Below are 15,980 nucleotides of genomic sequence, written 5' to 3' on the forward strand. Positions count from 1 at the left end.
AAATCAATGATCTGCGGACTCCAGTCCAGTTAGAAATTGTTGACTTTTCTTTGGAAAGTGCCCATCTTGCATTTATTTTATGTCTACACCTAATTCGTTCGCAGATTTAGTTTGAAAAGTGTAGGGGTATTTCATACAAGCGTTCCTGAATCATTTTCCTCCAATCCCATGCTATTAGTGCAAAGGCTGCAAACTTTGGGGAGGTCACGATAACAATATGGCGGATTTTCATACAAAAAATTCTCCTCTCGTGATGCTTGTCATCAAAAAGAGTATGTTCCCGCGTTTCTAATAAAATGGCGATCTGCGTGACCTCTGCAAAGTTGACATCATTGATTAGTACGTCATCGGCTACTGTCAAAGTATGGTGAATTTCATGTTGAGAAATGCCTCAAGACAACGGCTTGGATCTTAGAAATGTCATATTATCAGACTTACATCACGCAGCGAAATACAGGTCAAATATCACACTGTAAAGATGAATTCCCATGCAATAATTCAAATTTTCTGATTCGACGAGTTGATTGCGAGAATCTCTCTGCCACAAGCTTATGCCGCATCAAGCGCACGGATCACATCATCATGTAATGGTAATATGAACTGCATCGCTCCGTGACACTCAATTCACTTTGACATAAGTCGGTGCCGCGATTGTTACGTGACACACATGGCAATGCCACGTTTAGTGTGACATAAGCTTATGTCAATTTTGAAAGTGTCAAACTGCTTGTTGTTGGTTATTCGTTTGTGAGCATCCATAATAAGCAGTCAACCAACAATTTCGTGCTTGTCAATTTAAAGGAAGTTTTTTCCGTTTTTTTAATTTCGTTTTGCAATTGGACGAGGTTGTCATGGAGCAGCCTCAAACATTAAACTCCATCGTGAGTCAGGTCAGAAATAGCAGACACTTTGTCGCTCGCCATTACGATGCTGAAGAAAATAAATTTTGTGTTTTAGACGGACGCCATACTTCCGATTGAAATGACGAATGCAACCGGAACGCACATCAACGACTTGAACGAGTATTGTCTCCTAGACATATTTTCATCGAATATCCTGACTCTGATCGATCTGTGCCCTCTGGCTGAGACCTCCAAACGCTTCAAACAAATAATTCAGCGCTTGTTCCCAAAGGAATTCGGCATTGTAAGTACAGCGTCCACAGACAGTTTCACATTCAGATGGAAGAACGGTTCAAAATTTATGAGCAGTGAGGACGTCGAACGAATTTTAAAGAATTTCGGATCCAATCTCCGTGAACTTTCAATATACGGGGATGAGGCTGTTGTGGATTTAATAGCAAAGTATTGTGGTGACGTCACGCTAAAGCGACTCGAGATTCACGGTTTGGAAAGTATTGAATGTCTCAGAGAACTGAAGTCAATCTTTGAACGGTTGCTGGTACTTACAGTGAACTATTGTACTTTCGATCAATATGAATTACCGGGCATTGCTTGTGATTCATTGATTGAATTGGAAATCACTGGTTCAACCGGTTGCTTTGCAATTCTGAAGACCAAATTCCCGAATCTGAAACGATTCTCATTTCGTCATTCACGAATATTTACTAGAGATTACGTCCACAACACCAACCATATTTCACAGTTTGTTGCTCGCCATAAGCGCCTAAGAATTCTCAATTTACAAGGAGATTTATTATACGCCAGCAAAGAGCTTGTACAAGCAATCAGCAAAAGTTACGAACAATTGGAAGACTTGACGTTACAAAGCTCTAAACGACCCAAAGTCTCATACAACTATTTCACACTGCTACGTCTTCCAAAGCTAAGAAAACTGAACGTTCACATTAACGTTGAAAATTGCGAACACATGACTACACTTTTGGGAGCATCAACGTCGTTGGAATCGGTGAACGTATTTTTTGTGGACGAAGTTCCGGTCGATATTTTTTATGTTCTTTCGAAACAGCAGCATCTACGTGAAATGATTTTGTATTTCTACTCCTTTGAACGCATTCCATGGTCAGCGTTTACTCAGCTAAGGAAACTTTGTCTGTTCGAAAGATTGGAATTCAGTAAAATTCGTGCCGCCGATCTACTTAACATAATAAGACAATTAACGAATTTGGAAGAGTTGTACGTTGATGGGTTTACACTGAGAAAAAGAGAATTTTTCGATATTGTTCGGATAGTCGCTCGTAGATCGGTTGTGCTGACACTGATGTGTAAGTGTGATTTCGATATCCTGGAACATTGTGATGCAAACCAAAGAGTCAGATTGACACGCATAACGGAAGTAGATTAAAAGTTGAAACAACGCACTTCAAGCATGAGTGGTAATCTGAATACCTAACTGAAATTTAACAGTGTGTCACACAACTGTGAAACACTATAAAAAACCATTTAATGCAAAATTGTACTCTATAATTGATGTTTATTGTTTAAACATGTCCTCAATAAAGGTAAAAATTGAATTAAAAAACAAAATCGTCTTTTCAATCTGCAACAACCGCTATAGACTATTTCTCAACACTGCAATCGGTAAATATCGTTGCTTCTAAGGTTCTGAAAGAACAGGTTGAGACAGCCACGAAGGCATGTGACACCGAAATTTATAAATGCACTCAGTACAGATTGTGTGTGAATACAACTTGAAGAAAATGTTTTTTAAAGAAAATTCGGAATTTTGTTTTTGTTAAGTTGCTCTTTTCATATAAACTTCGTAGCCGTTAACTCCAATGAAAGTCTACAACAGGTATGGTCGATCGGCGAATTCGTCTTAAACGCACTCACATTTTATGTCAAAATAATATGAAAATGAGTGCGTTTAAGTACGAAAATCAAATTTTTATGTCCTCCGGGCGGACAATAGATCATAACTGTTTTACACTTTCATTGGTTAACTCAATTTGTGTCACCGCTCGGTCCTCTTGAAATTCAACATACTTTGACATAAGCCGATGTCACACTAAACGCAGATTATGTTGCTGTGGATGTTACAGTGAAGTTGGTTCACAAAAACGTAGAAATGTTCTCTTACAAGTCATCAATGAAAGTGTAAAACAGGTATGGTCTATTGTCCGCCCGGAGAACATAAAAATTTGATTTTCGTACTTAAACGCACTCATTTTCATATTATTTTGATATAAAATGTGAGTGCGTTTAAGACGAATTCGCCGATAGACCATACCTGTACTAGACTTTCATTGCGCGTCATAAGATACTTTAAGGTGAAATGTACTAAGAAATGTAGTAGAATTATTAAAAAAAAACTATGGCATTTGAGCTTTAGTTCCACAACAGCATTTCTATATACTTACTATCCACTTAACATTATAAAGAAGTTTTTACCCCAGTCTTGTTAGATAAACACTGACAGCAGCACTAGCAAGTCCAAAGAGACCTATTTAGAATTAGGTCTCGTTCGAGTTTCTATGTGTAACTAGAGTTTAACAAGAGAATAATTTGAATTAGTCGCCGTAGTCAGAACATTTAGTACTCACTCTCACTACTTCAAAGAAGCGGCTATGGAGCAAACCTGTGTAGAATTATGACATTTAGCCCCCATTGTGGGCAACTAGTTCCCACATTTTGGGCGGGTCAGGTCCCTTGACTGACACTTTTCTAAATGTATTTTTGACGTATTCATGAAAACTTGTCACATTTAATACATATTTACTATATTAATGACTCCACGCAAATGACAGTCAAATTTGACAACATTTTTTTCTTGGAAACCATCGAGGGTAAGATGGAATTATTTTTGACCACTTTTTGAGCTCTCAATTTTCTTAAAAATTTTCAATTTTCTAGATTTTCAATCAACTTTAAATCATAAATAAAATATGACTCATGTAGATTATGACCCTCGCTTCGCTCTGGCCGTAAACTTCCCACTCGTATGAGCTGTCTATTATTCTGTTTGATTGCCTTTTTGTTACATCAGAGTAGATGCGAAGCTTGTTTTGTGAATGTGGAACGAGGACTTTTTCACAAAATAAAAAAATGCGATAGATGTTATTCTCTTACACTTTTGCGTAAAAAAATGAAGTTCCCCGGTTCTTAATATACCTTTACATGGTGACATGGTAATAAATGAACTTAATTAGTTTTTGGTTCATCGTTAAAAATAACTAAGTTTACCAATATTCTCGGTAAATTGGTACCACTCTAAAAGGGATTAAAAATATTTGTAAAAGGAGAAATTTATTGGTAGACCGAGAAAAAATAATCCCTCGATTTCCCATTCACAAAACCTTCAATCGTGAATAAAATGTCACGACTCGTGTGAATTACGGCCCTCGCTTCGCTCTGGCCGCAAACTTCACACTCGTAAAATTTTTACAATATTCTCTTTGATTCATTTAATTCCATGAGTTTAAAAAAACCTTCAGCAATTAGTTAAGATAATTCATCTTATATTGCCTGCAAAAATTTAACTTTCTTATTAAAATTTCTTACAATTTTAATCAAAGTGTGCTAATTTGATAACAGACATTTTGCTGGCGTAAGATGTGGTTCTAAAGGGAGTAAAAAACTACCTACTTGATAAATAACAAACAACTTGATAGTCGACTATCAAGTTGTTAGTCAAATATCAAATTTGATAGTCAACTATCAAGTTGTTAGCAAGAGATGTTTACACGTTAAAAGATGGGCATCGAATGATGAAATTATTCTTCCTACTAGTTTCATACACGTCACAAACAAACTGATATGATTTACCCACATTATCAAACAAAATCAAATTTCATCAAAATAATCTTTTTAATTGAGGCTATGATCAACAGTATAAAATCCCGTTTTTCTCGGATAGCTTCCAGATCCTTAGTCCTACATAGCCCATCTTCGAACTTAGCCTCTGGATTTTAGTTCCACATAGTTTTAAAAAGAATCATCCAAATTGGTTAAATTGGTTAAATTACTCAAGTTATCGTGCCTTCAACGATTTTTTGTTACACACAATATACGTTTTTCATAGCATTTCATACATTTTCAATCACAGTGAACCTTTTTGTTACCCACATTTTTCGGTATTTTCTGGTGTAAGACCCTGACTTTCATTCAAGGGAATAACGGTTACAAGGGCTGTAAGAAAATTCCGCCACAACTTTTCTGAACTATTTACAGGAATTCCGCTTTGAACAACAATTTGCAGACTCGTCTGGATGATATTCCATTTTCACCGGTTCCGGTTTATCCGTTAATTGATCGAAGAATTCAAAGTACGAAAAATAACACATACGGAACGAGATCTTCATCGATACGAGATGACTAAATTTATGCCGTGACACTGCAAATTAAATTACGTTTTTTTTTCTGTCGACTCATTTGGTCATCACGAGTGTTGAATGGCGATGAGTATAAGAAGCAAAATAAAAAATCGGTTCTCGGTCAGAGTCAGTGCGAAAAATTATTCTCTTTATTGTTTCAGTCTGTAAATGTTGTGTATCCATCCGTACGTCTATATAAATTAAAACTAATAAATTTTGTGCGTGGGGGCTCGCGATCAATTCACAGCAAAAATAATAAACAAAATGACAAATTCTTCACAACAACCACATGGCGTCTGTCTGACGGACCACAAAATTCTTTTCATTTTAGCAATTAAATGCTAAAAACTGGCACAAAATTAAATCCGGGGTTTTTTCTTCATCTTTCCATCGTTTCGGAATTTCAGTGCTCTTTTAATTAGATTATAAAAATTAACAGCTACCGGTACGACGTTTTAAGCGATTAGCTTCGTATAATTTAAAGAAAATGTTAAATTTATTAATTTACCAAATAAATAAAAACACAGAAAACATCGCCACTTACTACACGATGTTTTTGTGGCCTTTAACGACATGTTTAAAGATTATGGCGCAGTATATGGAAGAAATTCTTAATTACGGAAATTGTATTACACAATAAAGCCGTTTTTTGCATGAAAAAATATTGTTTCGGTCTTTGGAAGAGATGTGTTATGACTACAATGTAAGCTTACAGTGCAATTACCCGTAAATGAGGCCATTAATCACCAAGAAGTGGGTCGTTTTTAACTATTTTGTACTAGAGAGAAATGAAACGTTGCATTCAACTGTAGCATCAGCTCAACGCACTTCAAGCAAAAATGCTTCGATTGACACCTGCCAAATAGATTACTATTTTGTATGAAATTTTATCCCCACTCTTTTTACAGTGTAAAATGTTGTATCAGTACCCTATTTAGAGTACCACTTTTGCTTGAAGTGCGTTGATCAGCTGCATCACTCAATAGGTCTCTTCCAAGTGCAACATCGAAATCTCAATCGTCATCCACAGACAACATAACCAAACAATGTTGTTGACGAAATGTATGGAAGGGCGTTGTGGTTATGGCTCTGTGGGTGACGTTTGACAGAAAACTGCATTTTGCACCTGCACTTGGAAGAGACCTACTCATATCCTCATATCCTTCCGGGTAACACCGGATACGACTCTCCGGTAACAAAGTCGTAAAAACATAAGAAATAGGTTATGTCAAGTAGTTTTAAAGCTTATCCCTACTGATTTCGGCGGAAGTGCACACACATTCAAATTAATGTATTTCCACCGAAAAAAGACATTTTTATTATTATAAGAAAATTTGTGTTTAGATCGTTAATTTGCAAAGTTCGCGATAATTTCTCATTGCTAATTTCATATTCTATGTGGATTTATGTGGAAAAAGAGCGCAAATCACATTATTCTCATTTATAAAATGCAAAATCTTTTCAATTTTAACTTCTTTCGTCAAATCAAGTGATAGCTGCCTCTTTATTTTGAGTTATCAACTAGTTTATGCAAGAAAAGCGAAGAAAAAATTAATTTCGCCGTTCGGTACATATTTCGGAATCCAATTCGCTAAAAACCACCTTTCAGCATAAGTTAGCAACAACGTTTTTCCTAAGCGACGCCGGAATATGAAATCGCGCTATTACAACACTAGTTACAAAAATAACTATTTCATGTACGCGTTGTACTGTGTCTTATTTTCTCCCCTCAACAGGCAATGATAAAATTGAGTTTTCTTGTCGACTGGTCGAATGACATTTCTAGTCAGAAAAGTCCAGCTTCGGGGAGAAAATAGAACTTTTCTCATTCGAACTGTGTTGTTGCGAATGTATGTTTTCCTTTAGTGGAGAAAAATAGTAAAAGAAAACTTGCACGCATGAAAAACGGTGGGTGCTCTTCTCTGGGAGAAAAAACCCGAGCCTGGCAAACATTTCTCTTGTTGTTGACGGAATTGTTTATAAATTGTTGTTTTGTTGCACTTTTTATTAGGACAATCGAATTCCCATGTGATAGCGTAACCGCTAAATATAAATAAACTGAAGACTCATGTCCAAACTAATCGACAAAAATATAACACACAAAAAACGTGAAGCAAAATGTGGAATATCATTAAAGACGAGTCGGTTCATTGAGACGTAACGAAAAGCGGTGATGATGTTAAATATGTTATAATATACCCAATAACAATTATGATAATAAACTCTACGATGATCCACACACACGGTCGCCCGTCCGTCAATGCGACGACGAAGACGACAACAAACAGCAACAACAAAAAACTGATTTAAATAAATTCAACCAGTTTTGCTGAATGGATGGACAATAATAATCAACATTAGTTTTTCCAAATGGGTGTCTCAGGAATTTATCGACCATTCGCCAGCTATAATCGATTTACGTCATTAAGAATTTTTTGTAAAGATTTGTATGTGTACCACTTTACCATAAAAATTGTCGTAAAATACCATCGATTGCTGAAAGACAATTAAAAGTTACTATAACAGCAAATCGTTGTTGCCGAAAACTATAACATTCAGAAAATTAAAAAACGACATTCAACAGGGATGTTACAAAAATCAAAAATGTTCTAAGCCAGCGACAATAAAAATTGTTCTAAGTACACCCCTGTGGTACGCGCTCCGTGTCCATTGTGTTTATTGAAACGGATGAACCAGATTCTTTCTAATTCAGAGAGAGAAAAAATGGTAATTTATTAGGACAACGACGAATTAGGATTTTCTAAACGCAAAAAATAAATCGATTAAATTTGCAATAATGCCGGATCTAACGTCGATCTGAATGGACTTGTTTTTCAAACGAGCGAGCTTTAGAATGATGTTGACTTTGCGTTTTTTTTTTTTTGTTGTCGAGTTCGAACGAGATTTTTATTTTTACTGCGTAAAATTCGTGTTGTCGATATGCACAAATTGTATTAATTTTCCAATGGTGTTTGTTGTTTAGGATTGTGCTAATAAGGGGGAATGATGTTTGGCTAATTGAGACGATTTGTGAATGTTTCGTTTATTGGAATGATAAACATCCTCACCATTAAACGAAAAATTTGTTGTCCAAACACGAACGCATTCCGGTTGATATTTCTGCAAATTCATGATGTGTTGCAACATTCTGGTCAAAATGAACGATGCGATGGATCTGTTGATCTGTTGTATATTCTCTTATTACTCAGTGTCCATTATTTTGTATGTGTACTGAATATCGACATCAATTCGATGTCATCTAAATGTACAGTGATACCGCTATCAACACATTAATGCATTGATCGCATAGGACCTCGAATGATTCAGATAATCGAATATTTTTATCATGTATATATATATCACGCATGTATATGTAGGTGGCACGAAACAAGTAATATCTGTGCACAATAGCCCACGGTTTGGCTACATATACAAGTGTATACAAGTGTAACAACGGTTCAAAATTAGATCTGAAATTAAAATGTCCACGGTAGCTCAATTGGTTGATTTGAGGGTCATGCAGGTGGAAAATTGCGGTGCAATTTTGGAGAAGGTTTTTCCTGCACTGGAACGATTTACTTATTTCACGACACGCCTCAGGCATACTATCACAATCCGCCGTACAAAGCTGGTAAAATCTTTCGACCAACTGATGACATTCGTTGCACGTCACCACGACTTGAAAGTGATCGATCTGTGCTTCTATTCGGATAACAAATCGTTTATCATTCTTTTGGAGACAATTGGCAACAGTTGTAAGAATTTGGTTGAACTGTGGATCAGAGTGATACTCTCAACGTTTACGAGTGCTAATCTTATGTCACTGCATGCATTTAAATCGCTCCGACCGTTAGGACTATTTGAAGTGTCCTGTGGGGATTTTCAATTTATTTCGACACTGACTGGATTACGAGAGCTGCATTTAGGTAGATGCTCGTTGCCAGGACCAGGAGACTTTGACGTTTTGTCTGGATTAACAAAATTGGTGATCGACGGTTGTACCACTTCTGACCGGTTCGATTTGGTTCAAATGATCGGTCGACTGGGGAAGTTAGAGGAATTGACAATTTCCTACTTCCATATACAGTCGACCAAATTCCAATTGAGCAGAAATGCATTCGACCAGATCGGGACTATAGTCAAGAACAGAAAACAGGTTCTGACGTTGAAATGTGAATTTTATTTTGATCTGGCGAGTCCGGATATGTATTCGAAGATTTTGTTGCTTTACTATGTCGCTAATTGATTATTGTTGCTGTTGCACTTGCTGTTTTTGATGTAAATATATTTTGTGAGATATCTTTTGGACAAAGTTATTTGCGTTTTCATTTTCTTTTCTTAATCGAGAATTGACATCAGGACGGTCGGTATGTTGAAGATACTCTGCGTAAAGGCAAAACACTTCTGTTTAGAACACACGCTTAACTGCTTCCTGTTAATGACTATAAACTTAATCACTTCGTATTCAACGAAAGATCACAAAATTTCAACTCAAATTTGTTTAAGATTTAATTAAAAAGTTTGGGTGAGTGACATAAAAACTCAAGGTGGTAACTGTAAACACGAAATTTGACTGGCCGAACTAATACGATTTCACAGAGCTCGATTTTCATACAAATATTGATGAGGTTATGTTTATATGGATGAAATTTGACAGTTATTTGACAATTCGTATGGCCCTGAAACAGAATTATACCCTTAAGTGTCCATTCCACTCAACAAAAAGTACTCCGTGAGAGAGCCGTGAGAGAGAGAGAGCTGTCAAATAAACAAAGGAAAAATTGAAAAAATTCAATTTTGTCTCTCACACTGAGTACTTTTTTGGTAAGAGGAAACTAAGCATTAATACCCTATAGGTTTGTTCCAAGGTCATTTCGAAATGTCAAATTTCATCTACAGAAGGAAATTTAACCAAGGCTGTATACTTTGGGGAGGTCACGCAGATGCAGATACGCGGGTTACACACCACGTTTCATACAAAAAATTCACCACGCCATACAAATTCAATTTTGGTGAATTTGTTTGTATGAAAAAGGTGTGTTCCAGCGTATCTAATAAAATGGCGATCTGCGTGACCTCCCCAAAGTATACAGCCTTGAATTTAACCACAACTTTCAAGTTGACGAAAATTTTAACGAAAAATTTACAAAGTCATTTGTTGACGTTTAGGCTAAGTTCATCTCTGTGAATGAAATCGTCGTCGTTCGTGTTGTCAAAGTTCGGATTTACAGTTATTTGGAACAAACCTATGTGTAATTAGGGGGAAACATGGATGCGAATCATACAGGCTTTAACATTTCAAATGTCTCACTGTCATTTTTTTTCTTCAAAGAATGTCATCGTGAATTCTCAGAAAAATTTGACAGGGAAACATTTGAAATGTTAAAGCCTGTATGATTCGGTCATTTATAAAATTAAATATCTTTGCAGTATCAAAAAAGAGTCTATTCAAATAGTACGTACGTTCGGCGGCTTTAGTTGCACACTTTTTCCAAAAGTAATGCTTGATTTCCATTTACCAAAAAATGACACCGTGTGAGAGACAACATTGAATTCTTTCAATTTTTGCCTTGTTTAATAAACAATGTTTATTTGACAGGTCGCTCTCTCATGAAGTTCAGTTGAAACCATACTTAAGGTTCATGCAATATCTTTTCTATCTTTCCTTTCCTTTCCTTTCCTTTTAACGTTGTACGGCAGAACAGGTCCACAGAGATTTCTTGATCTCAACCACAGCACTGTTGTGTCTCAACATAAACAAATTTGATTCACTCTGCTCTGGATTCACGTCGTAAGTGTGCAGAAAATTCAAAATGTAAAGCGAGAAGAGTATTATTAACGGTATCAAGATGTCACACCGGCGTGATTCATAAAGTGTTTTTTTTTTTTTTGAATCGGACACACCATATTTGTATCTGGATGTTTATAGCGCTATCGATACGGAATTTCAACTTTAAATTGGTTTAAAGGATGATCATTTCGCCGAAGATCTTAAAAAAGACAGAGAGATGCTAAGATGACGGCTGGGACCCAGATCTTACCTCTATCCTTCGAAACGGCGTCCCAGCCGTCATCTTAGCATCTCTCTGTAAAAAAAACGACGTCTAGCAGCTTCGATTCGTGGAAAATTTCAAAATCAAGACTTTTTCCAACTTAAGCGATCCAGTCAATTTTGATCTAATGGTAGTTTGTAGAGAATTGATGGACGTTTATTATAAAAGTATCTTCGGGAGATTCGGCATCAAAGTACAAATTAAGTCTTTTGTCAATGAACACACTAAGTTAGTGTCACTAACACGACAGAGTAAAATAAACCAGGCAGGAGCGCTTGATTTGACTATGGACCTCAATTTTCTAGCAGCCTTATAACTTGGCAATAAAATTAATTGAATTTAAGTCAGTGTTCATTTGAGTTCATCTTCATACTGTGTTAGGTCCCTTATTTGACATTCGAAAAATGAACTTCTCCTGCCTGGTTTTACTCTGCCGTGCCTATCGTAATCCATGCTCTTCGTCCAACTTGGTGCTTTCTACAAATGTTTTAGTGATCTGTCGAAAGTAAGTGCTCTGTAAGTGTCATGCTCTGAGGGTCATGATAAAGAGTCTTGATCGAAAAATTCATTTTTCAAACCAAAGTTACATCCATCAGGTCCACTTGCTCTCGTGCGACTTATCTGGATATTTAAATCAAACAGAAAAACAAAACAATAAACCAAAAAAGCAATTTTTGTCTTAAACTTTCTTTTAATTGCTGCTCGACTGTTACATCACGTAGCACAGGTGTAATTACACACGAAAACCATATATGCAAAATTGAAATGTAATCTAAAAAACAAAAAAATTAAAATAAAAATTTCTTTTCTTTTCACTTGTAATAGTTCCAACTGTTTGTTCAAAGACAAGCGTTTGGGTTTAACGATGAATAATTAATGTTTGGATGTAATTAAAGTTTTTCTGTTTTTATTGTAATTTTCCTTTTGTATTTCTGTTCAGCGTTAAATTGTTTTTTTTTATGATTTTTGTTTAAATGTAATTCTTTTCGCCACTTTTAGCATTTACAACAATAATAACAAACGAGTGCAAACAATTTTCGAGCTCATTTAAATTAATCCAACACAGCACCGTGTGTTTAACTTGTATATGCTTACACCGGTGCGGTGGCATGTACTTGTATGGAGTGCAAAATAAATCGTTTAAATGAATCATCCAATGTGTAATTTGGAATAGTCCAGTTCATTAAACCCGAACTGTTTTGAAATTTAAAAAAGAATCTCGTTGACAGTGTAACGGTAAGATTTACACTAAGCATTATGCTGTTAGTGACACTATTTCAGAAAGTTAAATATGGTTTCCACTCAACAAAAAGTACTCCGTGTGAGAGCCGTGGCTAGAGAACAAGCTGTGAAGTAAACGATGCAAAAATTGAATAAAATTTAGTTTTGTCTCTCACACGGAGTACTTTTTTGGGAGGTGGAAATCAAGCCTTAAGTGTCGTAGTTGCAGAACCCAAGGCTGCATATGAAAAGGTTACGCCGATCGCTGGGGCCATTATCGCAAAAATCCTACTGAACTTTGTTGTAATTTATAAACGAAAATGTAGCTCAATTTCAGTTCAGTTGAAATTACGTATTGAAATGCTGTTAGAGTTACCGATATCCGACATGTTTCTTCTGCGATACGTATGATCTGCATAACCTCCTCATATTTATTTTATTCACCGTATGGTATTGTTCAGCCGGGAGATCACACTTAAGTGACAGGTTCGGCTGCCAATGCTACTGCTGCTACGTTAAGAAGCAGCGCGTAGAAGTGCCGATGAATTTAAAAAATGCCCAAAGCCAAATCGCCAAAATTAGGAAGAATCTGTTCCAAATTCCATTTTTTCTCGATTCTTTTTGCCAATTTTTCTGACTTTGGCGATATGACTTTGGCTTTTTTAAATTAAATCGCCAAAAAGAATCAACAATCAATTAAGATTCGATGACATCTCGAATTTCCTTTAGACGTACTCTTTTAAATATGAACTGTTGTATGTGTAGAATATAGGCTTCTCGTTGTAAGTGACCGGTCTCATCAATCTCTGTATGGCTGATGTAGCCGTCAATCTTCTCACAAAAAGACTTTTCCTAGCAATTCTTCTCATTTTGGAGATTTGAAAAAAGGTAAAATCAAATTTTTAAATTGCAAAAATCATCAACAGTATTTAAGTGAATAGTATTTTTGTTGCAATTCACCAACAGTAATTTTAAAAGTTTTAAGAATCGCCAAAAAATCGCTAAGAATTGCCAAAAAAACATCGCTATAGTAAGAAAAGCTTTGCTCTTCTGGCATTTCTGAACTTTTTCTTGGTGATTCCAAGGTTTTGAAAGAACATGTTAAGATAACTCTGAGTTGATCACGAAGGCGGTGACACACAAATTGCGTCAACAACTGCGAAGTTTATATGAAAACAGCAACTTAACAAAAACAAAATTCCGAATTTTCAAAAAAAAACATTTTCTTCAAGTTCACACAATCTGTGTACTAAGTGCGTTTATCAATTTCAGTGTCACCAACCTTCGTGGCTGCCTTAACCTGTTTTTCGTATCTTAGTTGTACTTCTACAGTTCAAAATTTTAACGATTTGACTGTTGTTATAGATCAAGTCCGAGTTACTGTAAATCCGAACACTGACAGTTGCACCGTCATCCATAGAGAACCCTAACCTCAACTCGGTGAAAAAAATTTGAAATTATTGAGATGCCGTTTAATTTTATGTTTTGTCCGGATCTACAAAAACGTTTAATTTAATAGATTTCCAATGTATAAAAGATGAAATTATGATTGTTTCTTTAATGGCGTAAGTGTTAAAGCTCAATATTTTACAAGAAAACTATTCAAACATTTGTTTCTATTTCAAAACATGAGCGAAGTGCCTGCTCATTTTCACTGCACATACGTTGAGGTTAGGGTTCTCTGTGGATGATTTTTGACATTTAGAATAACCTTGGACTTGATCTATAGGTTTGTTCCGAGGCTGTATCAATTGTCAAATTTCATGGACAGAACCATAACCTCAATAATGTTTCAGTGTAAATCGCGTCGGCGACGTTCCTCGATTTGTATGAAATATCACGTAAGCGCTGTGGATGAAATTGTCGTTGTTCGGGTTGTCAAAGCTCGTGTTTACAGTTACTCGTAAGAAACCTATATTCGACAAGAATAGTATTCCAGGATGGAAAATCAGTGGAACTTAGGATTTGAAAATCGGGTGTACAAACGTTTCTCGTTTTATTACCCCTTCTCATGTCATACCCTGAATGAAGATATATCATTATTGTTACATGTTTCCATTTCTTGTAGTAATCTTAAATATTTTTGTGTTCAATAATGGCAGGATCACACAGACAATATTTTCAAGTACAATTTTGATTTCTCAACAAAAAAGTTTTTAAATTTTGGAGCTTAGAAGCCCAACTCGCAGGCTGCGCCATCGTTGATATTTGCGGTAGTGTCGATAGCAACTTCCACAATGAATTTTTGTTTGTCGAAAACGTCAAAAATCACTCTCCACTCGACCGCATTTTCTTTGCTTTCAGCAAATTGTTGTGAATCGTAGGAACCGTATACAATTGACATTCTAATCTGGAACATTCGCTCACAGCGACTGGTGTGAAAACGAGTGTGTCAGTTGAAATAATTGAGAAAAAAAACTTATTCGAAAAGGAAAATGTCTCTCGAAATGGCTGAAAACTATCATTCTGACGAGAATACTATTGATACTGTGCTGCAAGCTGCGCACTCTCTTCAAAACCGATTTTTGGCGATAATGAAAGAACTTCAACAACAAGCCACGACAATTATTCGTCAAGGCCAACAAGACACTGGTCTCGCACAAATACCGTTTCAGTTCGAGTCGCTATCTGAAATCATGCACATGGTACTGGACATCGATGCCATATACGACGAGGCATTACGAATGAGCCACAGTCCGGCTGACATGAAGATTCTTCACGATTTCGCTAAGGAGCGACAACAGGAACGGATGGTTGTGATTCGCGAAATTATGGATAATCAAATCGTCCGAATTGCATCCGATGATAAGCTGGCAGCTGAGATGAAAGATTTCATCAACTTTGTAAGTTCGCTCGATTGTCCAGGGTGTCGAAGTGGTGGTTTATGCGGTGACCAGGAAATGTGTGGCATTGCTGTCATCGAGAATGCGGAGGTACCGACTGGTGCGGTCAATCAATGAGTGGCAAGGAAACTTGCCATTATTAATTGCTGTTTTTTATGATTTCGTTAATATTAAACTGCATTGATACGCATTCGAAAGTCAGTCGAGTTTTATTTTGATCTAATTTAGTTGAGCCCTCAACCCTTACAAACAATAGACCCAGTAATCAAAGAAGCCAAGTCAAGTGATTCCGACTTTACTGTCACTGAGCAGCAATGTTAAACATCATTGCACTACGGTCAAGGACAATTTTCATGGTAAAACACTGACGTACATCATCTTGGCATTGTCGTCTTCGGAACTTGCTGAAGTTATGATCTACCGTCTACCGTGAATCTGATCTCTAATCTAGATCTGTGTCATTAAAGTGATCGTCCTACCCATGTCTTCCATTTCACTTTATGTGTACCAAGTCACTAACCAGTTTGAGAGCTTAACAATGACATCCCTTTTTGGCATACAGAACAGTTGTTCCTTTCGCAGGTGAGTAAAGAATATTGAACTGAAAAATCGACGACACGAGAAATTACG

The 15,980-nt window shown here is 36.4% G+C and overlaps 1 long non-coding RNA gene across 1 annotated transcript in view; it reads left to right on the forward strand.

The window, feature by feature from the left end:
• LOC119075437 overlaps nt 1-15,632 on the forward strand; it is a 28,884-nt gene extending 13,252 nt beyond the window's left edge. The window contains exon 3 of the long non-coding RNA XR_005087398.1: nt 15,622-15,632. This is a non-coding gene — a long non-coding RNA (uncharacterized LOC119075437). The remainder of the gene's footprint in view (nt 1-15,621) is intronic.
• Nucleotides 15,633-15,980: the final 348 nt, after the last annotated feature.

Source organism: Bradysia coprophila, unplaced genomic scaffold, assembly GCF_014529535.1.
Source record: "Bradysia coprophila strain Holo2 unplaced genomic scaffold, BU_Bcop_v1 contig_211, whole genome shotgun sequence".
Taxonomy (NCBI): Eukaryota; Metazoa; Arthropoda; class Insecta; order Diptera; family Sciaridae; genus Bradysia; species Bradysia coprophila.